At 36.7% G+C, this 24,001-nt stretch overlaps 1 protein-coding gene across 3 annotated transcripts in view; it reads right to left on the bottom strand.

Annotated features, from left to right (window-relative positions):
- Positions 1 to 24,001, bottom strand: part of LOC126859217 (zinc finger protein 608-like) — a 149,359-nt gene that overhangs the window by 40,253 nt on the left and 85,105 nt on the right. The window lies entirely within an intron of this gene.

Raw genomic sequence — 24,001 nt, 5'->3', positions numbered from 1 at the left:
TTTCGTCCAAGATATCATGAAACTTCGTGCCCAAAATCATCAGTTATATGCAAAATTCGTGTCTCACAAGTATATTGCAACCGGTTCTTGCTGATCGATAATAATCACATTTGGCTAACGATAGCGTTGAACATAAAAATAATGTTTCTCCAAAAGTAAATTTTGATTGAATCAAATGTTGTTTTGGCGAATTGTGTTTTAGGAATGCAAATAAAAAAATGATAATTTTGTCATTCAACTAATTTTAGGTAAATTCTAATTTAATGGACTTAGCTTGAGTGACAGTTACCAGAATATACTTAATATTTCAAAGCTCCAAAAATTGCAGGGAAATAAAAAAATATCTAAATACTATAATAACAAATAATAACAAAATTGTAAAAAAAAAAAAGTAGTGGTATTAAAGATTGACGTCAAAAGAAAAGTATCGATATTTTTAAAACTTGATTCATTCTTTTATCACGCTCGAGACATTCTCATATCGTGTGACATTTTTCGTCAATCATTTCTTTTGTCGCGGCGCGATATCGTCCTCTATTGACGGTGCGAAAATTAAATGCCGATCGACATTTAACGTTTCGTATCATCGCGCGTCCGCTTTACCGAAGCGTGCGCGCACGCTTGTTATCCGATAAGATATTAAGCCACTTACGGCGTCTGATATACGCTTTTACACACATATCTGTCCATCCGCGAGGTTCCAAAAACAGAGCCGAGTTATATTGCTCTCGTTTGCGACTTGGTAAGCAGGTTGTAAATCTTTACATGACGCTCAAGGAGATTTTTCTGTTCAAAGATGAGATTAACGTACTGCGAGAAACTCGATTTTAAGATTCTTTTTTTACCTCGTGTATTTTTTAATGATTTGAAAGACAATTTTAAAGATAACTCTAAGAAAGTAAAGCAAAATTTCTAAAAAGAGAACAGTGCTAGAAGTTTATATATATACAATTGTTTTTTTTTATATAATATACAATATGGGAGATATAAAACGGTGAATGATTAAAAACATAATAAAATGTAAATTAAACAAAAAATTATCATAATCTAACATTTGAGCGAACATTTCCGCTGGATATACTTTTGTAGAAAATCATATATATAAGTACAACTTTTCTTGCAAGAATTATATCTTCGTATACGAAGAAGTTGTCATGATAACTTTGAATTTGAAATGATATATTTTTCGCGATGAATAATGCCCGTAGTATCAAAGTGATAAAACCTGTACGAAAGTTTTATGATGAAGAGATAGACGGAATTGCAGAAGTTGCCTAAAATGTTGCCAGAATGGATAGACTTTGTTTGGAATGGAAAGGAAATTATCGAACTTTTCTCAATAACACTATCAGTAACCCGAAACTCAAACCTTAGTTATAGACTCCTCTCTCAGAGGATTGCCTAACTTTCGTTTTAAATTACGCTAACTCTTGCTAGCTCTTTCTACAAAATCATTAAGTGCATACTCTGGAGTCTAGTGGATCTCATAATTCTTTCAGTTGCTCTTAGCATCATTCTTTGCCATCAAGTATTTAAAAAAGTGGGACACTGTGTCGAACGTTGTTTTTAAAAATGTTTCAAGACAAAAGAAAAATAGAAACTAAAAGAAATTTTTGTCACAAATAATTAAATTGTCGCAAAAAGAACTTTTGCGCAGCAAGTAAATTGCATTAAAAAAAAAAAAATTAATGAAGCAGTATTGAAAGACAGAGAAAAAGATTTTAACGTCGAATTTTAGTGCTCATTATTAGAGTTAAGTATGTTACTCTGTTACACTATAAAATTGGCATGGCTCTAAACGTTCTAGAACTCGATATATGAAAGTTAGTTACGACGTCGTCGACGACATTTCAGATATAATAGCGATCGTGTCAGACGACCCTACGCAGCTCATTATAAGCCTATTATATCCCTTCTGATCCCGTCACTCCCCTTTCGTACAACCGTCAAGTAATATGATCGTTCATAATACCACAGCGGTATCTGTGAACCCCAATCGTAATTCTTTTTCAAGTTTATAAAAAGCAAATTCTTTTTTTTTGTTACATTCAAATATTTCTCCTTTTTATGGTGTTTTTATGATCTTATATTATATATAATTCAAGTATTTATATTTTTTTCCGAATATAGATAAAGAAATATCTTTTAAAGATCATTCACTTTCAGAATTCAGGTTAGGTCAGATCGTAAAAGTATACATAAATTTTTAATGTATGAACAAAATTATGTAGTATTGCCAGAGAAAATATGCAACCGAGAAATATTAGAGATTAATAAGAAGCAGCGGGCTTCAGCTGCAGTATGCAGTAGCGCCCGTAAAATAAATTTCGAAGGTACGACCGAATGTCCAAACTCATTAAATCACTGCAGGTGCGCGACGCAACTTTTGCCGTTGGAAAAAGTTGACTAATTAGCCTCATACAGGTGTGTGCAATCATGATAAAAAATTCCCGACGCGCGATTTTTACATGAAGTTACTTAACATCAATCTATTTGTAACAAAGCATTTCATATGAAAACGTATTTTAAATATCAGAAAAATGATCTTTAAAATATCGGAAATATTTTAAAAGAAAAAAGTCAATTAATTTTATATGAAAATAAATTTTTATTTTTATATAAAATAAAAATATATATATATATATATATATATATATATATATATATCCAGAAATATTAAATAAAATGAAAGACTCAATAAGTAAAAATATTTCCTTATAATATTTAAAAGATTATAACAAAGATTTAAATTATTTTCGGACATTTCTTCTAATTTGTAATGTAAAAATTACGCGCTTAAAAGTCGTAAAAATTTACGACTTGCCATAAATTTTAGCGTACCATTAATCGGCGTTCAGCATCATCGGTTGTCTGATAATTCCAGGGCGAATGCATGCAAAAGTCGGCCGACAATCCGCTCGCATTTTAAATTCCCAAGTATCGATACCCTAATTATCTGGTTAGCTCACTCGTCACGCTCAAGCGTATCTTTATTTGCGTTATCTCGCATTAAGCAATAAATTGCCACGATCGTTAACGCTCAGGTGTGACTTTATAACAACGTCGGTGGCGACGGGGCAATGGCGGCCTCGTAAAGCGCGATACGCAGCAACAATCTTTCTGCAATTAAGCGACCGATAATAAAACTAAATAATAACGCGATAAGGAGCTCTTGGATTGCCTCGCGAATCGCGTGCGCGCCCACATTGTAAAGTGCAACAATTTAAGTGTCCTGAAATCATCAACCTCTATGATGTTTTAATAGCGCTTGTAAATACAATCGTAGAATATCGTTGCGCGATAAATTTTTTTTTAGTGTCTCACGAGTCCTTATTTACCAAAGAAAAACGTAAAGTTTTATGGCTCGTGTTTTTATGTGATTGTATATATCTCAAAAAAAAAAAACGTTTGATGGATCAAGTTTAACATCTGCACTGTCATCGATGATGTATGAAAAATCATTATCACATTTTGCATTATTATAAGCTGGCTATTGATAAAAAATATCACATAAATAACATAACTATCGTATATCATATAAATAACGTAACTAATCGAAATATAGTGCTCATTCCTATCATTGTGAATGACTTATATGTGCGAATAAATAAAGTGAGTATAACACGCAAATGAATTTTTCAAAGTGGCCATTGCATCGATCAATTAACCAGCTGATAAACAGAACTCGTTATCTGTGAATGAACGCCGCTTGGCAGATGTGATAATCAAACCACCCAAGACGATCATATGTGCGTTTGACTTTAAGACTTGCTCGAATAAAACAAACACAGAGACATAAAATGTTTGTTAATTATGGAATGTAAGATCATAAAAAAATTCTATATCTCAAAATTAATATATTGAATATTAATTAAAATATGGAATTACAATTAAAATTAGTGATGATAATAGCAGAAATATTTAAAAAAAGAGAAAAAAAACAAGATGACGTAATATAATTTTTTGTCAAAAGATAAATCATCCTGCCAAAATATATCTTTTTTTAAAAATTATTTTATTTCCGAATAAACAAAGATTTTATAAAATGTTATCTGTAATTGTGACGAATGCGACAATTTGTCATAAGTTTTATTTCGCGAAACGCGCATTAAACGTATGATATATTAGTCGATAAATAATGGAAGCGTTAGTGCGGTATTAATCATAGAGTTGTTTTGCTTTCTTTCAGTTATTTATCGTTTAAAACTGGTAATATGTACATTCTTATTACAGTGACGAGAAATCAATATTTCTTTGCTCTATACCGACCAATTGCCATACATTCTGCACGCTGTTAGAATTAATAGCGGCATAATATCGTGATATTATCGCGGCAGGTTCTACTACTCTGCGAACAAACTAGATGTAGATATTCTAATGGTGAAAAGCCGCTGTGTCAATCGATAGCAATAACTGTGTGGTAGAATTGGAAATTCCGTATACTGCTCATTTTTGTACATAGATTCGGATAATTCGACTATGTCGTTGAATCTCATGTGAAATGGAGCGTCCGACAGTTTGGCGGTGTGCGAAAATATCGGTAAAAGTTTTAGTAATGCGACTGGCTATTTATTCGTTCCACTTCTTCTTCGTCAATGTACTAGATATAGATATTCTAATACGCGTAGATAGACACCGTTGTGATATAACATCGATCGATGAGACTAATTCTCGGGTGTTTGAGGAAAAAAAAAAAAAAAGAGTATAAGGCAGAATTGAAGAGGCAAGCGAATGAAGGGGCTATTCCGCATTTATAGTACCGCGAGAATTATCGACTTTCTCAACTTTAATTAGTAATGACTACGATAGAGTGATCTAATATTTCATTTGGAACAGTCATGTAACCATTCAACTTCGCTGTAAGTACGTTATTTTACTGTATATTACGTGATATACGATAGAATAATAGTGATAATAATATAAGTGATAATATTATAGATTATTTTTCTATTCTAGAGCAGCACAGCAATTCTTGTGTGCAAATACAATATTTTTTTTGTAAAAAATTTCTTCAATTATGAATTTTATGTGTACATTTATTAACTTTATAAGAAAGCATTATTAATTAAAAAAATCATGCATTGATAACTAATAAAAAATTATCGATTAAAATATCAATACTTTTTTTTCAAATTAAAGAACTTATGTATTTCTTTCTCTTTCAATTACTAATGCATGTATATAACATGTTTTGCTCACTCATAATCTATTAAGGAGTTCCTTGCCTTAAAAAATTTTTTTTTTTTTTTCAATACTAATTAAAAAGAAAAATTATAGACAAAAAAATTTGTTTAAAAAAGTAATCTGTTTACCGAATCTGTAAAATAATTAACATTCTAAATCCTCGGATCCCGGAATGATAGTTCACTGCATTGTCAGATATATCTCTCGAATTCTGCAACCGTTAAATCCGCATATGCGATTGTTACTGCACAAAAACCGGCCGGAACTTCCGTAACAACCTAATACATACGGAGAGAAGCGAGTCGGAGGGAAGGGAGAGCAGTTGGGAAAGCGACAGGGGTTTGAACGGTTAACTTTTGTGACGAGGGTACGGCGAACAAAGTTTCCGACGATTCGGAGCGAGAAGAGGAGGGTAGCAGAAAGAAAGAGAGCGCGAGCGAGCATCGCTATTTCCTCGTCAACGTACTTAAACCCCCAAAGCGGCGCAAAGAGACGGCGGTAGGTAGGTAGGTACAATGAAAAGAGAGTGATGATTACCGTTGAAACTGTTCGAGCACTTCGGTGCTCACGCCTTCAAAAAGTCGCCCGCTCGTTTACTTTCTGTCGACTTTGACGGGAAAGAAAAGAGAACATGAAAAATGTGGAAAAATATTTAACATTCAAGAATGTTCCATTCTTTCTCGCGGTCTTAGGGTGTTGAAGAACAACAAATATATACGATTTAAAAATAGTACGGAGCACTTAAAAATGACAGTAAAAATGCTTTCCATAAATAATTCTCCTGTAAAGATTTTTCTTCTTTGAGTTTTGAACGATCCAGATTGAACTGTTGTAAATTATTCAGAAGTTTTTTTATCACAATTGAATTTCAAAGGTTGATATTTTAAAATATCACGAGTATGATATAAATTTGGTCCTTCGCATAGTTCAATAAAATTATATTATATAAGAATTCGATGTTAATTCGATAATTCATTAGGCAAAGTGCGACTCTCTCGTAACGCTTCACAGCATCGATGAATAAACAATTAACATTGCGCAACAGTAATTACTGCTTCCGCGTAACTCTTTCGTCGATTAACGCTATTTTATGAAGTTATTAATGTAGAAACACCATTTCATTATTTGTAATATCGTGGTCGGAGTCCGGTTTTCCGGTCAACTGTATCCGCTATCTCCGTCCATGATCGTAACGCGTTCGAGCGTAAAGCCGGACATTTAAAAAGGCAATTGCATTTTCTTGGAATTTAACTTTTTTTTTACATCATTTAAGCTTCGTAATCCAATATAAATCAAGATGCAATCGATATCCATGGATTAATGAAATTTATTTATTTGTACTATTGTTTCTCTAAAAAAAAGAAAAACAATACATAAAAACGTCAGAATGTAATAGTAGTCGTGTAAATGTCTCTCCAACAATCGATTCTTTCATTAAAGCGGAAAATTAATCCAATAAAGCGAAGAAATGCATCATTCTCGATACTGAATAATTTAAATTAGCAGAAATGAATTTATTAAAAGATATCCTTTGGAAATTGAATTGAAGAAAGAGACATATTGATATTAATTTCTCGCACCGCAATACAAGTAATGCGACGTTTAGTATGCTAATAGTACAGTAACAGAATGTAATGTAATGCAGATACCAGCTTGAAAAGGAAGAAGGGGAGGGAAGAAGGGTGGCGGGGAGAGGACCATCGGGGTTAATTCGCGCGTATTTTTTGCGGCGGGAGAGGAGGCACGGTTACAAAATCATTATTACGAGACCGGTGCGGATTTAATCCTTCACCGCAAAAGCGGCGGAGATTGTGCGAGAGCTGCGCGAGCAAGTAGTTACGGATACATACACACGGACCGGGAATATACCGCAGGAATATTGATTCTCTCGCGTGCGCGCGAGCGAGATCGAGCGAGGCTTTCCCGCGCCATCTGTCAGCGGCACAGGCTGGGGGGAGGAACCCCGCAGCCCTCTCACTGCTCGCCGTATACATTATAGACTCTCTGTTGGTGCTCGGCTTAGTTTCGTAAGCCGACCGCCACAGTTAGATAATATTTGCGCGTATACACGCGAAAATAAACAACACGCCGCGTACCGCGCGCGCAATCGCGACAACTTTCGCGCGATAAGCGCGAATCGAGACGCTGATCTTTCCAAATGATACTTTGTATGGTTGAACTGCTTCAATTTTGATTAAGGTATCGCGTGCTCTGAACGAAACTTGTAATAAACGCGAAATTCGAATCTTTCATTTGCTTTGAGCATTTCATAAGTTATTAATTAAAGTTAAATGTATCCAACAGTGCTCGCCAGGCTTATTGTTTTTAAAAGCTGCCGATCGGTTTTTACGTAACCTTCTCTCTGACAAGGTTATACATGCTTTTATTTAGTTATTTCTTTTTTTATATCGTAATGTGAATAATGTATCGAATTAGAACTCAAGTTTAATAGAGTATATCAGTTTACTTTTTTATGATGTTTTAACATTCTTGACTTTTTCGATATTGAGTAAATATTGATAACTGAAAGATAGTATCGATAAGAAAATATCAATGCGCGCTTGAAATGTTCAATAATATCTGATAGTCTTTTTATAATCTTCTACACAAATGATTTTAAAGATATCTTACATTTTTTTCTAGATATCATATACATTTTTAAGATAGATGTCAATTACTTTACTTCTGCAAATATATATATATATATATATATATATATATATATATATATATATATATATAAAATAGTCGAAAAGAGTCCTTTATCATTTTTTTTTGTATAACGCTTAATAAAAGAATTATTATTGAATAAAGTCTGGTCAATCATCGCCGATCTTTAGCCGGGCGCACGTTGATGAGTCGCGCGCTTGGTAGTGTGCGTGAGCGCTCAGCTGTCATACGCCGCTCATAGCCGACGTACGCCCGGCTAAAGATCGACGATGATTGACCAGATTTTACTCAATAATAATTCTTTTATTAAGCGTTATACAAAAAAATAATAGAGGACTTTTCGACTCAGTTTGGTCCGCTCTATCTGCACACGAGTTTTGTCCCCATTAATCTGGGACAGTGTGTGTGTGTGTTTGTGTGTGTGTGTGTGTGTGTGTGTGTATACAACTAAATGCAAAGTAGATTAAAAATATTCATACTATATACCATAATAAACAAACACTAAGAAAATATAGATTTTCCTGAACAAATTGATTCTCAGAGATATTAGAAGCTAATGAAATATGCATAAGGCACAATCTGACAAGAGAATTGGAGCAATCTGATGTCGAGGAAGTACACCATGCTCGAAAACGCCTCTGAACGATGTTTTCTCGGAGGCTTATCAGCGACGTCATAACTCAAAAGTACAACTAATAATTAGAAGGCAAATACATTCTGATATTTCAAGTGTCAGCGATGGCGGCTGTGAAATATGAGCAGCTGTTAAAGCGAGTGGCCGCACACAAGTACTCAAACATACAAGCACGAAGTTCTCGTATATGTATGTGTGTGTGTGTGTGTGCGTGTGTTCTCTGAAGCATATTACATCCGGTCGACGAAAGCAAAACGCGATGCGGAATACACAGAAGTCCCGAAATTCGAAAAGTGGGACAGTCACTGAAAATACGTTATCTCGAAATCACATCGTGCCGAAATATTATTTCTCCGAGGCACACCACGGTACGTGAAAATACATATCTCGGAAATGGAACGATGACTCTATTCCGAATTATTCCAAAAATTCCTTATATTAAAATTCGTATTCTCGCTTTTTTTTTTACATTAGACTATAAATTGTCGGGATATTACGAGTTCGATATGTCGAGAGATCGCATGGCGCCGTGTCCTCAAAATATAAAATTATTCCTTTCTAATATTAAAAAATTTCCGTTTTATTTCCAATTCGTATAATTCGAATTCGCGGAAAATAAAAAAAAAAAAGATTATCTATTCCTCTATATGTACGTAAACGCATTATTTTCTACACGGAAAAGTGTGTCGCGCGAGTTATCAAAACTAGATTAGCATTAGAAACCAATACATATTTATCTCGCTGACTTGTACATTTTAAGAAATCCGGGTCACCGTAATTTATGATCGTGCGGCTTTTCATGTCGATAATAAAAAGAGAAACAAAAGTCCGTGATCATGACGCATGTAATATTACGTTACTTTGCTCTATTAAACTATAGGGGTTAATCACGGTTAATGCTAACCAATCGGCTCTAAGTGGCGTCGATGTTCCTATTACAGGGACATGTGACGGTCCTATTAGCGCGAATAAATTCACAGCTCACGGGCGCGCGTTTTATCGTGCGTGAAAGAGCGAACGTCCATTATCAGCGTTATTGGGCCTCTTATGATGCTTTATCGATATTTATATCCGCCGACTGGATCCCGTAACTGTTGATGGTAGGTAGAGGATTTTTCGCGCTCGAATGATTTCATTAGTCGCCGCCGGTTGCTCGAGTGATTTTCATTAGTCGCGATGACGCGAAGAGCTCGCTCGGTATTTCTAATTATCCCTAATGTATCCGTCATAAATGTGTAACCGCAGTTTCACGGGTGCGCTATGTTTTACTACATAAACCGGAAAGAGCGATAACTACATGGAGATACTCAAAATTTCACTCGGTTAATTAACTGTATTTTAATTAACTGTATTTTAATTAACGATAATTAAATCTTTCCTCTTTATTTATTTGTAAAAAGTTATAAAGCTGCTGTAAACCTGTTAGCGCAATTTAAAAAGAGGCGGAAGATATTAGTTAAATCTTTTTTTCCTCCGCATCTATTTTTCGCTCCGTTTTATTAAGTTTTATTAAGGGAACAACACGATACAGATACTTGCACGAAGTCAGCGATGCCGCGACCTTTGTATAAAGGAGAAAAAGTGATAATATTGAAAAATGGAATGTTACTTGAAACATGAATATCTTATAATAACATTGGTATTTTTCCTTCGAAGGTTTTATGCCCTCGGCGCGCTACGACGTACCATCCTGTGCAGTTTTATTAAGAATATATAACACGACGGGGTATAAAATATCCATGTGTAAGCGGGACGGCTCGAAGCTGTCTGACGAAGGGGAAAAGGACAATCGGCCATATTAGAAATGGACCGTGACTCTCGACATCAATATCTACCCCTCAAGCTTCGGTCCCCCTGTGACTCCACACTTCCCCCGTCTTGTTATAGTTTTATTAAGAATATTGCACAAAACGAAAAATAGATACCTGCTTGAGGATTGGAAGTTCGAGACGTAGGGGGGAAAAAAATGGTAATAGGGTGTATCACAAATGGATCGTGACTTTCGACATCAGCACCTTTCTTTCCCCTTCATTTCGCCCGACCCTTTATACTTTCCGCCCTCTTTATAGTTTTACTAAGAATATATATCAGGGGATAAAATACCGTAAGCGTCTATTTATCGCGGAATGCGAAGTCTGAAAGATAAAAGGGAAAAGTAGCTGATTGCATTAAAAACAGACGGCGATCCAATTTCTCAAGACTTCGACGTTGTATTCAACTGGCTTACAAATTCAAAATTCGCGTGATGCAAAGGGAAAAAAAGGACGGCCGATCATAATCTTTCTTTTTCTTCCTCACTTGATTTATCGTGTAAATATTACCTTGCATTCTATCATATAGCTTTATTATATATGTAATACAATAATACCTAAAATAATTATCTAAGCAAATAACTTAGGAATTGAAATAAAAAAGGCAATTATCCATGTTAAACGATGTCTCCCTTTTCTCAAACGCATTAAAACAATATTACGCATTTCAATATTACGTTTCCTATTATTTTCTTAGAGTTACAGAGCGCTAATTTAATACAGTCTTCGTGTCGACATCCTCTGAGATGTCTTTCGCCGGTTGCTAGAAAAAGATTGCACAGTCGGCATGCCTTGTACTGACTCACGCGGACCGGATGGAGAAATTACGACGGCCTTAATTAATCGAGAGGAATTAAGTCGTTTGTCTCCCGGTGTAATTAACCCACATCCATGTAGTCGTGCTATATGCAGAACCGCGCACCCTCTCACCTGTGATTCTTCCCTTCTTGCTCCACCGTTCTGTTATATAGTTTTAAGAAAGTTAAAAAAAAGTTATTCTCTATCACTGGCGCTTCACTCTTTTAATATTAAAGAAGCATGTATTGTATAACCACATAGCTCCGCTGTTTAAGACATTGCGATGATTAAAAAAAATACCTTGATTTTATATTGCTTCATGTAAAAAATGAAAAATTAATATCACAAATATATATCAAATTTGAAATATACTTCCACCTTATTTACCGACATCTAAAAGAAATAATTTATCCCTACAATTTTTTTTTTATTTTTTTTTGTAATTGCAGACTTTTCTCATTAAATTAAAACTAAGAATATTTGTGTAGAATAAAAATATAATACTCTTGTCTATAACTATTGGGATAATTAACGTAATTAGGAAGACAGTCGTCACGACGCGGAAGTCGATCTTTCTAATGCGGACAAAGAGAGAAATTAATGAAGGGAGGGTCCCCGGGGAGGGAAGGGAGGTCATTAATCACGAACGAACAATTTAATCCCTCGAACGTTAGACTTGGTACCACTGCACTTAATAACAGCGCGTTCTGGCCAGGCTCAAGATGCTCCGTTTTATATTACCTACATTCCAACTCTATTTTTCAAAGCCAACGAGAGTCGCGATGAAAATCCGGGCGCGGTTCGCATTCCATTCCGTTCTTCCCCGTCCTGTATTCGCTCCTGTATACAGGGCGCGTCCTGGCAATCGCGTTTCGTTCGTGGATTAGAGATAGCAAGAAATTATATAAAATGACAATAAATTAAATATCGAAGCAACAGCGAAATCTTTATTAGAAATTTATCGACATTTTAATGATGAAATTTAAAATATACTTTAAAAAGTTGAGTGTCGCTCTCCTAAATTTTCTTTCCAATATAAATCGGACTTCAAATTTCTTTAAGAATCTGTATAAGACCGAAAGCAATGTAACATGTCTGCGAGACACCCTGTAGAGATCCTTTCCAACCCGTATCTGCCAAGTTACCAGTATATAGATAAGCGCTCCATGTGCTGTTGCTCGCAACGATAAATACATATGTACAATACGCAGAGACGTGCGGCAGAGGAGAAACATAAGGAACGTGAATACGAGCCTCCCGACGATTGTACGACGTGGCAAGAACCATAATTCAAATGGAGTTCCTCGCCGCGTTATATCACCGGCGCGTTCTCTCCGCCCATGATTCTTTCGATTTTGCCAAAGAATTTTAGGATAAAATGGCTCAAAGAAAAATGTTTCCTTCAAATTTTCTAGCTTATACATAAGCTATTTTACAAACATTATTCTATCATCTAAGAATTTCGTAATTGGAAAAGTTTTTAAATATTTTGATTAGATATTATTCTTTTATAAAATTATATTGCCAAATATTATGCGAATGCACGATAACTATTTTAATTATGTTTTTTAATAATTATTTTATTATCTCTCGTATTATTTAATAAAGTGTTAGATATTCTGCTAAGCAACATTTCCGTTAACTCTCGTAAAATTCGGCGAAAAATGACGCTTATGACATTATTCTGCGAATCGCTAGAATAATTACCTGATTTTGAGATGTGCACGCGTGACGGCACTATTCAGAGTATCAAAGAGCCTCGCGTGGACACGGCCGATTAACCCATCGTCCCCCTCAACGTTTCGGGCTGCGAAATGCGATATAAAAGTGACGATTAAGACGACAAATGAGTAATTTCGCGTAGAACACGGGCGCGGTCATGTTTGCGTAAGAGACACGCATGACTAAGCTGCTCGCGTGCTCGGATGTAACGAGCTTAACCGCGATGACGGGACCCTAAAACCTAGTCGACGAGCGGGGGCGGCGCACGCAAAGAGGGTGCCAGCATTATTAGAGACCGTATCGATAAATTCCTCGTCGTGTTCGCCATACAGCCACGCATTCGTCACACGAAATGTTCCAAGAGCATCCCCGTGGACGCGAAAAATGCATACACATCGTAAAGAGCAAATCGTAAAAAATTGTGAAGACAAATATGGCTGTTCGTGAATTTTTCATTGGATTAAACATACGCGCCGTATCGTTACGCAAACATTTATAACAGTTTCGAGAGCTACTTATCTTGTTGCAAGCGTAATTTAAGTTATAAGCTGTGTATTAAATAGATATTAAAAATTCAACATACTTATCAGTTAATGAAGACTATGTGATCAAAAATTATCAATCATCTGACATTATTAATGCTATAGAAAATTGAACAATTCTATGTTAATAAATAATAAATATAAATGCTATCAATTTTAATTACGCGCCGTTTACTAAAAAGGAAAAAAAAAAGGAAAAAAAAAAAAATCGTGTTTATACGAACGACGCCATAAACGCGCAGAATCTGCGCGTTCATTGCGATAAAATTAATCCCAGCCTCCGTCCTATTCTTCCGCTCATTCATAATGCATGACGCGCGTCTCGGCACACCCTTTGTGCACGGGGCAACACGCACCACACCCTCGGCTGTCTCACTTGCGGTCATAGAACAGTCGTTTTATATCCCTCGAAAAGAGTTCTCTACCCTACATATAACGCTGTGGATTCGGTAGCACCGTTCGTGCTCCTTCGTAGCACGAAGGGGTTGATAAATAAGTCAAACGAGTCGATTAATATTCAAACAGTCCCGAGAGAGAGAGAGAGAGAGAGAGAGAGAGCTCGGCATGTCGGAGAACCGCTCTGTCGTTTTCCTCTCCCCTTTCTCCTTTCCACCTTGTAATGGTAATCTACTGTTCTCGACTCTGTTACCTCTCCGTTACCTTCTCTTATGCGATGCACAGGAGACAAGCACTTTGGACTAATAGAGGAAGAGATTTTCCCCGAACTCGATCAAGCAGGCACACCCTTTATTCTGGAGAGGTCCAAAATGTATTAACGCATCTATTTCTTTCTATCTTTCAGTAAATAAAATAACATTCTTAAATAACTTCTAACGTTTTTTTTTTCATAACTTCTAGTTGAAATATAAAATAAATAACGGGCGACAAAGAGTATGTCCGTGTTCATTCAGATTATATTTATATATTTTAGTTTCTTCAAAATTCAGAAAAAAATTATCCTTCATTACTATTTTGTATATGTTCAAAAAAAAAATTAAATTTTTAATTTCATACGTAGTCTCTTGTAAACGGAATTGCTCGAGATAATTGTTCATCGTATATAAAAACTACTAATATTTTGAATAACAGGTTTTGTTTTTAAATATAGGATGCGCATTCTTTCCCTCTATTATATAATATACTGTATCCAGAACTGTGAATTAATCATCGCGCTTAATTATCGTATGGAATGTCCGGTCGACGGAAGGCCATTTCACCCACGATCGTCGGAGATCGTAATCGAGAAGCTTAGTGAAAGAGATAGCTACCACCAATGTCGGGAGAAGGAGAAAAAAAAAGAGCGGGGCGAAAAGCAAGTGGCGTTTTAATTACAACGGGCGGTTAATTACCGCGATCGCTCATCATGAACCCTCCTACTCGAGAAATTCGCGTATTATTCGTGCCTCCGGCTTAAGAAGAGAGAATGAGGAGATCACCGATTTCCCCGTGGACACCCTTGACACCCTCGAAAACTCTCCGCTGCTTCCCCGAGCCCTTATGCTTCAGCCCCTCTCTCTCACATTTCACCCTCGGCTCGCACAGAAAAGATGCACACCAATCCCTATCGCGCGAGAGCTCGGCTTTCGTTCTCGATGGATTTCATTTTCTCGCGATCTCAATACGTATATACTCTCTATCAATTTATATCCCAGTAGGATATAACGTCTCACCTCTCCTCGTATTTGTATACATCTGCCGACGAGCAACAAAGAAGATGAAATGTGCAGTGCCGGCCTTAGGCACTGTAATCAGGAAAAAAAGTTGTTTCAGAATAATAATGTAAGAGATGAATAAACGTATATGTGAGAGACATTATCTTTAACATTATATAACATTATAAATTAAAAAATGGCATTACATTATCTTACATTAATCTTTCAAGAGTCAAATTAATTCTTTTAATACATTTCTTAATTTAAGTATACCAAAAAAAACACTAATTATACATTCTGACAACAAAATTAACAAAATTTACAAAAAAATGTAGTTGATCAATTTGGCTTCTGAAAGACTCGTATAATACATATGACTCTAAATAAAAAAAAAAGTCTTATATAAATGTTTTTAAATTTCTATCGCGGAAAAACAAAAATATAATATGCGTGTTTATTAATTTCATAGTAACACTTTAAAGGAACAAATGCTTAAAAAAAGTAGTTGTGCGCATAAAGAGACAATTGTTTGAGTTGTAAGCTCGGCCTCGTGGCGTGCAAATATCTAAAACCGTCCCTGAGCGAGTGCCTCTGTAAGCAGAATGGCACTCCGAGACTCTTTCTCCTTCGCCTTCCGTCTCTGTCTCTCACTCCTCGCTCTTTCCTTTTGCCTTCTAACCCCTCTCGGCGCGTTTGTGTGCGAGCCGCTACGCTTTCAGTGTGCATACATAAGCCGCGTCTTGCCCCGAGGGTGTGGCATCCAGGGACTTTTCGACGCGTCGCGGCGCTTGTTTTTTTTCCGCTTGTTTACCTCCGCGTGGCTAAGAGAGTACTGGATGTCTCAATTATCAAGCCATCCAGGCCTGTTCCACAAATTATGTACTCGTGTTTTCTTTGGGGACTCTACATATATTTATAATTGCCTTTCTTATTACCAAGATTTTCAGAATAAAGTATATAAGTCCCGATAAAAAATATTTTACCATCTTTGTTTACAATCTTAAAATTCAAGCTCTTCAAGAACTCAGCAGTTTTTCATTTTCGCTATGTCTTCACTTATATTGTATGTCGCTTCAATTAATAATTATTATTTAATTGAATATTTAAAATATTATATTTAAAATATTAATTGTGGAAAATAATTATTAACCGTGACTATTATTCTTCTAATTTATTCTATTTTTATGAATTCGTAATTTCTCATCTTAATGTTGCTAAGATTTTTCTCTATAAATTCTAATCTCAATATCTCGAAAAATATAAGAGAAAAGTATTTTTCATGTAAATATCATTGGAAGAGGCTATCAAAGAAGTCGGCAAATTCATCCGAAAATAGCAAGTAACACAGACAAGATAGATGTGTTTGAAATATCGAACGTGAATACTCGCGCGTCCACCGCTGATATCGTCCGGCTGGCTGATGGAAGTTGCGGCTTTGCGGTGCGACGAGAGCGAAATCGCGTCGACCAGCTATAAAACCGATCGTGTACGGAGTATCGTATATCGAAAATCGAGAATCGATACATTTATGCTGCGAATAGAAGCCGGGTAATAATACCGAGAGGCTCCTCGTCGCCGCTCCCCCGTCTTTAACGATTCCCCTGATCGTCGTTTGATAGCGAATTGCATCGTCGCGATAAAATAGTGATTCAAAATTAATATCTGTTAGAAATTGAGAGTCAACGAGGAAGAGAATAACAAACGAATGACAAATCAATGCAAAAGGATATAATAATCAATTATACAAACGTAAAAGAATATTAATTATTATGAGATAAAAAGTAAAGAAAATCGTGCGCGAGCACCTATAGTGCTTAGAAGTTTAAAATTTTTTCAATAAATGCAAAAATTTTCAAGAATCAAATATTGATTTAGCGTACATTATTGCTATTAGTATCTAGAATAAAACAAATATCGATATATATCTCTACATATGTATTATTTATATTTGTGTATAAGTAAAATGCATCGATTTCAACATCTATTGTGTTGATATGTATAATGAAAAGCTTTCGAACAGAAAGATGTCGATTCAAAGAGCAGTGGTTTTTCGCTTGCGTTATCGCGCGAGTGACGTCGCGTGGAAAGAGCGAAAAGCGGCGGCCGAGAAAAAAGGGCTAACGCGCGCTGCTCGCCGCGTCGCGACTATGAAAGATCTTTTCAGGATGTCGTTCGCACGGATGAAAGCGCATTTCTTTCTGTATATCTCTCTCTTTCTCTTGCCGCATAGTGCATAGCTTTAAAATCCGCGTCGTAATTCTAAAACAGAGCGTCTGACAGACTTCCTTCCGGGAGGTGTGCGCGAAGTAAGTAAATTTTAAAACCACCTCCGCGGCGGATGGTGGCAGTGTGAGAAAAAGGAATATTATCCACTAAGTGGAGATAATGTGTGTCCGCCGCAATAAAAAAAGCTGTGTTTTAAAGTACTGTTCATGGTCCTCGAATCTCACGGATGTGCGCGATGCCTCCCTGGAGGGAGGCGAGTTAGCGAGGAAAAATTTCAACGTAATAATAACGAGCGCTTTACTTTATTATGAAAAGTATAAAAATAAGAAATCCAAAAAAATTATTTCAAGAGAGTAATCTTCAAAAATATAATTTAAATAATGTTTCCGCGCACATGCTGTGTCAAAATAAAATATGAAAAAAATGTAACAGAGGAGTAACGTTTCGATTGTAGCAGACATTAAACTCATTATTTGGAACATTGCATAGAAACAATGTGCGAAAAAATGGCTTTTTAAAATATCAGTTATTCATCTTGGAAAATGTTTTGAAAATTCCGTGGTAAAAAAAGCTTCGAATAGGAAAATCGTCCATCATCGTTGAATTTATTACAAACGATGATTTAAAAAAGTGTATAAAATTCGAAATTGACATTTTTTTTCAAGCCTCAACTCAATTGTACTCCGTTAACAATTCTGTTATTTCATTGCATTGTATTACTTTGTTTTTGTCGCTGCATATAGGAAAAAAAACCGCTGCGCCGGGGGATCACTTTTGAAGAATCATTTTTGCGCAACGGAAAAAGGGGGAGTAGTAGTGTAGAGCGATTTCGCAATTCATCCCCGTTATTTATTTCCAAACAAGCATAAACGGAGTCCCCCAATGATCGCGATTGGCCGGCCGCCAATCCCACTTTCGACAGCATCTCTCGCATGTCGACGTCCTCGACTGCTAAGACAGTCAACTATAACGAGGCAGGAAGCAGCGGCGACATGCGGTGGTGAAAGGGGATTGTCGGCGGGGGAACACGCAGAATGGCGAAAGGAATGGCGGGGAAGAGGGGGGGAAGGGGGAGACGTGGTGAAGATGCGCGCGCGGAGGGCGAGGGAAAAGGGCGAAAACGGAGCGGTCGCACCACCACGGGCGAAATCCGACGAGCCACCCTCGTCGGCGCTCGTGTTTGTCCGTGTATTCATCCGTGTACTCCCGGGGGCGGAGACCGCAAAGTATTGATTTCACCCCCGCCCTCCCCCTCCTTCGTCGCCATCCTCTATGCTCCCTCCGTGCCCCGGCCGTTTGCGCCCCGTTGCTGCTCCTGCAACATTTCCCCGCCGACACACAGTCGTAGGAGCAGCCACCAGCCCTATCTCCGTCTCTTTCGCGCTCTTTCTCCCTCTCTCTCTCGACCAGCCCAATTTCGCTCGAACCGCCGGTGGTAGCAACGCTACCGACCAGGGCCGCGTCTAGAAGCAGAGGAATCCACTCTAAAATTCCCGAATAAATAAAGAACCATCAAAAAAATACAAAAGGTCATCCGAAAAATTAGAGTAATATTTCCCTTAAAAAATGAGGCACAAGATATTCCGATTTTGTACAATTTTGAAAATAGCACCTCTCCTGTCATAAAACATTTTTCCAATAATCCATAAAAACTGTGAAAGAACAAATATCTTTTAATAGAAAATATTTCTTCTATTGTGTAACAAAACGAAAGCAACATTGCTAATTTCGTTTTAGAGATAATTTTATATATATACTTTTGTATTAAAAATAAACTTGTACTTTTTAATTATAAATTCTACATTAAATTTTCCTCTTTTAAATATCAGCGTGTGCTTGTTTCGTTTTACACGCAGAAATATTATTATAACGAAAAAACTTAAGAATTTACTTAAAAACTTAAGTATTTATACTTGAAAAAATACTACATTCTCTCTTTTTATACCTTTTCTAAATATAATATCTTGAAGAAAAAAAAAAAAAAAGAAAAGCTAGTGGATTGCTCATAAACAATTTTCAAATAAGCAATGAAAAAAAAATATATTAATATTATTAAAGAGAGATATAATTTTATAAAAGATAAAATTTTGAAGAAATATATCGCCAGATTCAAATCTATTTTTGTAGTCTTTACAAAGGGAAAAGAAAAATAAACAAAACGAAGATATTCAAGCAAAAAAGTTTGTTTCTCTCTTTCGCATTTTATGATAAAGCTAAGAGAGCTTTTCAAAAATGCACATATATTTGATATACTAAACTTTTTCGGTTCTTTTCTCATTTCTATCAAAATTCCAAATGCTACTTTGTTTTACATACTTTTATCCGAAAACAAAGCAACAAGATACGGAATAAAACTGCACTTTCTAATGTCGAAAAAAAAAAAAGAAAAAAAATGGAAAAATGAGTTTTGTTTGAAGTTTAGTAAACGGCTGACGGGATTCTCGATGCGATCTGCCGGGGCGGTGGAAAACGCAGAGCCGGCTCTGTTGCTCCAACACCGATATAGATTCTGCCGGCGCGGTTCTAGGGGCTCGTCGACTGTCACAGACGAAACCTTGCCCGACCGTTCGCCGACGAATCAACCTGGTGGGCCAACCCCGAGAAAGTTACGCGAGAGAGATCGAGATAGAAAGAGGGAGAGAACAAACAGAACACGAGGGTAAATTCGGGGGAAAATTCGCGCGATGGAAAAGGAGGGAAGGCGAAAGCGCGGACACGAAGATGGCACTGTGCAGCCTGCATCGACGTCGCGACGCTCTCACGAGAGTGGGGGACGACGCGGAAGAAGAGAAGGGTTGAACACGGATGGGTGACATCGTAACGGGAAATGGGTGTGTATCGCGGAGTAAATTTCGGAACAAAAATGTTTTCCGGTGAGAATGTAATTTCGCTGCTGCTTTCATGGACAACAGGATGGAGGGGGAGGAACAGATGACGTCTGTATGAGAGTTGGATACGTTTAATTGGAAAATTCCCCTCCCTCCGATATTTATAAGTGGATATAAACAGGGAGCGAAACGATGAATAATGTGGCACGAACATTTGTAATATAGAGGAAGACAACATGACGCTTCGTGGGAAAAACCGATAACTCGATTGACCCGAAAGTTTACGACAATTGAAACTTGTGATTAATCACTCGGTCCTTCACCGGTGTATTGACTCTCCATGCCATGTAAAAGGAACGTCAAGTAACTAGAACGAATGGAAATGCCATTTTTTATTCGATGGCATATCGGAACGAACATGAAACGAAACTTTTAATTAAGTGCGCTCTCGCAATATAAGCAATTTAACTTTCGATTTAAATAAGAGTTTACATAGACTGAAATGATTTCACGTGATGAACTTGCCCTCCGCCCAGAAATAAATCAATAAATCTCGATATAACGAAGAAAATATTCACACAAGTAATTATATTCGTATATTATTTCGCTTATGAACGTTTTGCTTTAATCACAACATTATCACGATATCAAACAATGTTCAATATATATTAACCACTTCCACTAAAAAAACACGTGTAAAACGAAATTCTCTTATTAACAAATTGATTAAATTGTAATAAACCATACGTCAAAATATATTGGACAAAGAGCAGTGTTTGGCATCTTCCAAAGTTCCCGACGAGAGTTCGTAAACCTCGTTACAATGTATAGCTTAAGCTTTGAGAAACCATGTGTTTGAGAACCCCCTACTCTATACTAGGGATATAACGGATTATTCCCCTCGGTGCATAGAGTAGTCGACTATGCCACTTTGCTCGGACCAACGTCCCTCCGGCTTTCGCCCAACCCCCGCAGCAACCCATTCCGACATCGATGAGCGTTCACAATCCCGAGTCAACGGGGGCGCGATCAAAAATATTTATCAAACGGCTTCTTGTCCGTTAATCCGCTCGTTTTATCGCGGCTCGATTAACCACGTGTCCGAGGGTTATTAAAATCTACCGATGCGGGATTAAATGAAAGCTCAATTCTTAATTTCTGAATTTACTTCTCTTACGATATTTGTTAAGCTGAAGGGCGACATGTTATATTAACTTTTAAGAAAATTGTGAATTAAAAAATTAAGCATTGATAATTAATTGTTACTTGTGCTGATGAATATTAAAAGTTAAAAAAAAAATGAAGATTTAGATAATAGATAAATATTGAGAAAATTTGAGGATTGATTATGAAACCGCATTCGAAGTGACATGCGAAAATTTCTATGAAAATTGCGAGATTGGAAAACAATAGATTGCGAGAACAAAGATTACATATCGCTTGTTTGCACGTGAATGTACGTTCGTTAAATATTACTCTTCCCTCGGACGATCGCGCGGTGATCATTAATAATATCGTGGCAAATCGTAGCGTGCAAAAATAATGACGCCACTATTACAATAGAGAGCACTCGTATCGATGTCACTCGTCGAATCGGACGGTGAATAAATAGATGATACGCGTCAACCGGCCATGTATCGACGTGTCGGTATACTTTCCAAACAACTTCGACAAAGCGACTGCCACGAACCGTGATTGGCGACAAGAGACACCGAGTGAAAATATATACCCGATATAATCGTCGCGCAAAGAGCGATAATAGTTTCGCGCCAATCTCTACCTTCGTTGAACCTTACATTTTTAACGTGCAAAACTCAGATTAAAATAACGTCTCTATTATATAGCAAATAAATATTGTAGTATGTATCGCAATTTATGTAAAACCGATTTGCATCTCGGCTCTCATGTCGAGAAATTATAGCTTGCACAAAGTGCATGACTCGTACACGTGAATTAATAGCAACGTAATTAAAAAAAGAGGCATTAAAGAAACTTATTAGCATTCACTGGAATATAAAACGAGCACGGCTGTGATAAAAGTGATTAGAAAAAGTGTCCTCTATGCGGCTTGATAACATAATTTTACAAAACCTCTTCCTTTGCACCTTTTAGAAAGAATAGTATTTCATTATGTGCAATTAGGATTTTAAAAATTATGACTTATTCGCGGGTATGCAATTTTGCTGCGATGCAATAAATTCTTCTCACACGACATTACATACAACGAGGATCTCTTTGGAGCGCACAAAAGTGCCATTTATGTTTAACCGGAACGTTTAACAGTTAACGTGCCGTATACACTCGAGTTGTGTACACGTCGCTTTTCCACCGCAGATGTTCGCTTCCCAATTTTGTTGTCGAGCCGAGTCGAGTCGAGCCGAGCCGCGGGCACATCCGCGACACGTACGCGAGTTGATTGACGCGCGAATACGTGTCCGGCGTTACACGGCTTGCGAACAAGGTTGCGAACGAGCACGTACGAGCGCGACGAGCGACGACGATGAGAGCCCGATGTGTGCCAAGGCGAGAGATACAAGAGAGCCGTTGGAAAAAGTGTGGATTTCACGATTCGTAACAATATGCCGGTATCCTGTGCGCACGCCAAACATAAAACGCATAAAATATGCAATAACATAATTTTTGCGGATAATATATATTTATATATATTTCAATTTTAATATTTCCTCTGCACTCAGTAATTAAAATTATGATTAAAATTCTAAATAAATAATATTAGATTATCTGAATTTATTACTTGATTGTTTGTCGTGTTTACAACACGAAGATTCACACGATAAGCGTAGCCAAGTTTGATTGATGAAAAAAAAAAAAGATTCCCCGTGCATACGACAAGAAAACTCATCCCGTTCGTCGTGTTCGGCCAACCGTAAAATGCGATAACGTTATAGATGTCCTCGAGGGGAAATAATGGACAATTTTCGATGGCTCTACGGATCAAGGGAATGAAACGCGCGCGCGCGTACGCGCGTGCATGAGGCGAGATTTATTTATGGCGCTTCGCCGTATCTCTCAAACGATATTTTTTGCTCCGCGTTTATTTTCAGATATACATATGCACGCCCGCGTGTGGAGTTCGCGACGGAAAACCAAAGCTCTCGTATTTTACAATAACGCTCCCCGTCCCACCGTACGAGAAGCGGATTTATTTATTCAAGTGTCACGACGATAGTATCGTCCCCCGATATAGAATAAAAGAGAAACAACTATGTGAAACGTGTCAAGATAATCAATCCTTTAGAATTTTCTATTTAGACAGGAATAAAAAATTTTATCGCGTTTCTCTTTCTCTTCATCATCTTGTCAATATTCCAAGATTCTATTTAATTTTTCAATTTATAAAAAGGAAGAGTTTAAGTTAACTCTTTTAAATAATTCAACTTGAGTTGTCATTGTGTCCTAGATCTTTTTTGATAATAAACGGTAAAAATGTAATCTTTTGTTTTAGAATCTTTTATACATCGTAAAAGAAAACATACTTAAAAAAAAACATTGCCATAAAAGATATATACTATTCATATTTAACTTATATTAGGTTCTTGAATAAATTTACATTATTGGTTATTTAATATATTCTTATTAATTATCTAGTAATTCTTAATTGGTAATCTAGTATATTCTTATTAATATATTAAATTTTTATTGCAACTCTTTTTTTTTTTTAATAAATCTAAAGAACTTTCTTCCTTCCTACAACCTCCTATAGCTTCTAAGTGAAATTTTTTTTTTATTGCGCGCAGCGAAATGGAACGCAGCATTGACGCGTACACGTGCACGTATCGTGGGCAATATCGCTTCGTTGCGGTCCGCTCGCGTTCTATGCATATGAATTTATGTAATTGATTCGATGCCGACTCTCATCTCGCCGCGAATGAATTAGGTGCGTACGAACGTTACGCGTCGCCGCCGACGAAGC

The sequence above is a fragment of the Cataglyphis hispanica genome, chromosome 3 (assembly GCF_021464435.1).
Source record: "Cataglyphis hispanica isolate Lineage 1 chromosome 3, ULB_Chis1_1.0, whole genome shotgun sequence".
Lineage (NCBI taxonomy): Eukaryota > Metazoa > Arthropoda > Insecta > Hymenoptera > Formicidae > Cataglyphis > Cataglyphis hispanica.
The sequence above is the reverse complement of the archived record's forward strand: the minus strand, read 5'-3'. Positions and strand labels throughout refer to the sequence as shown.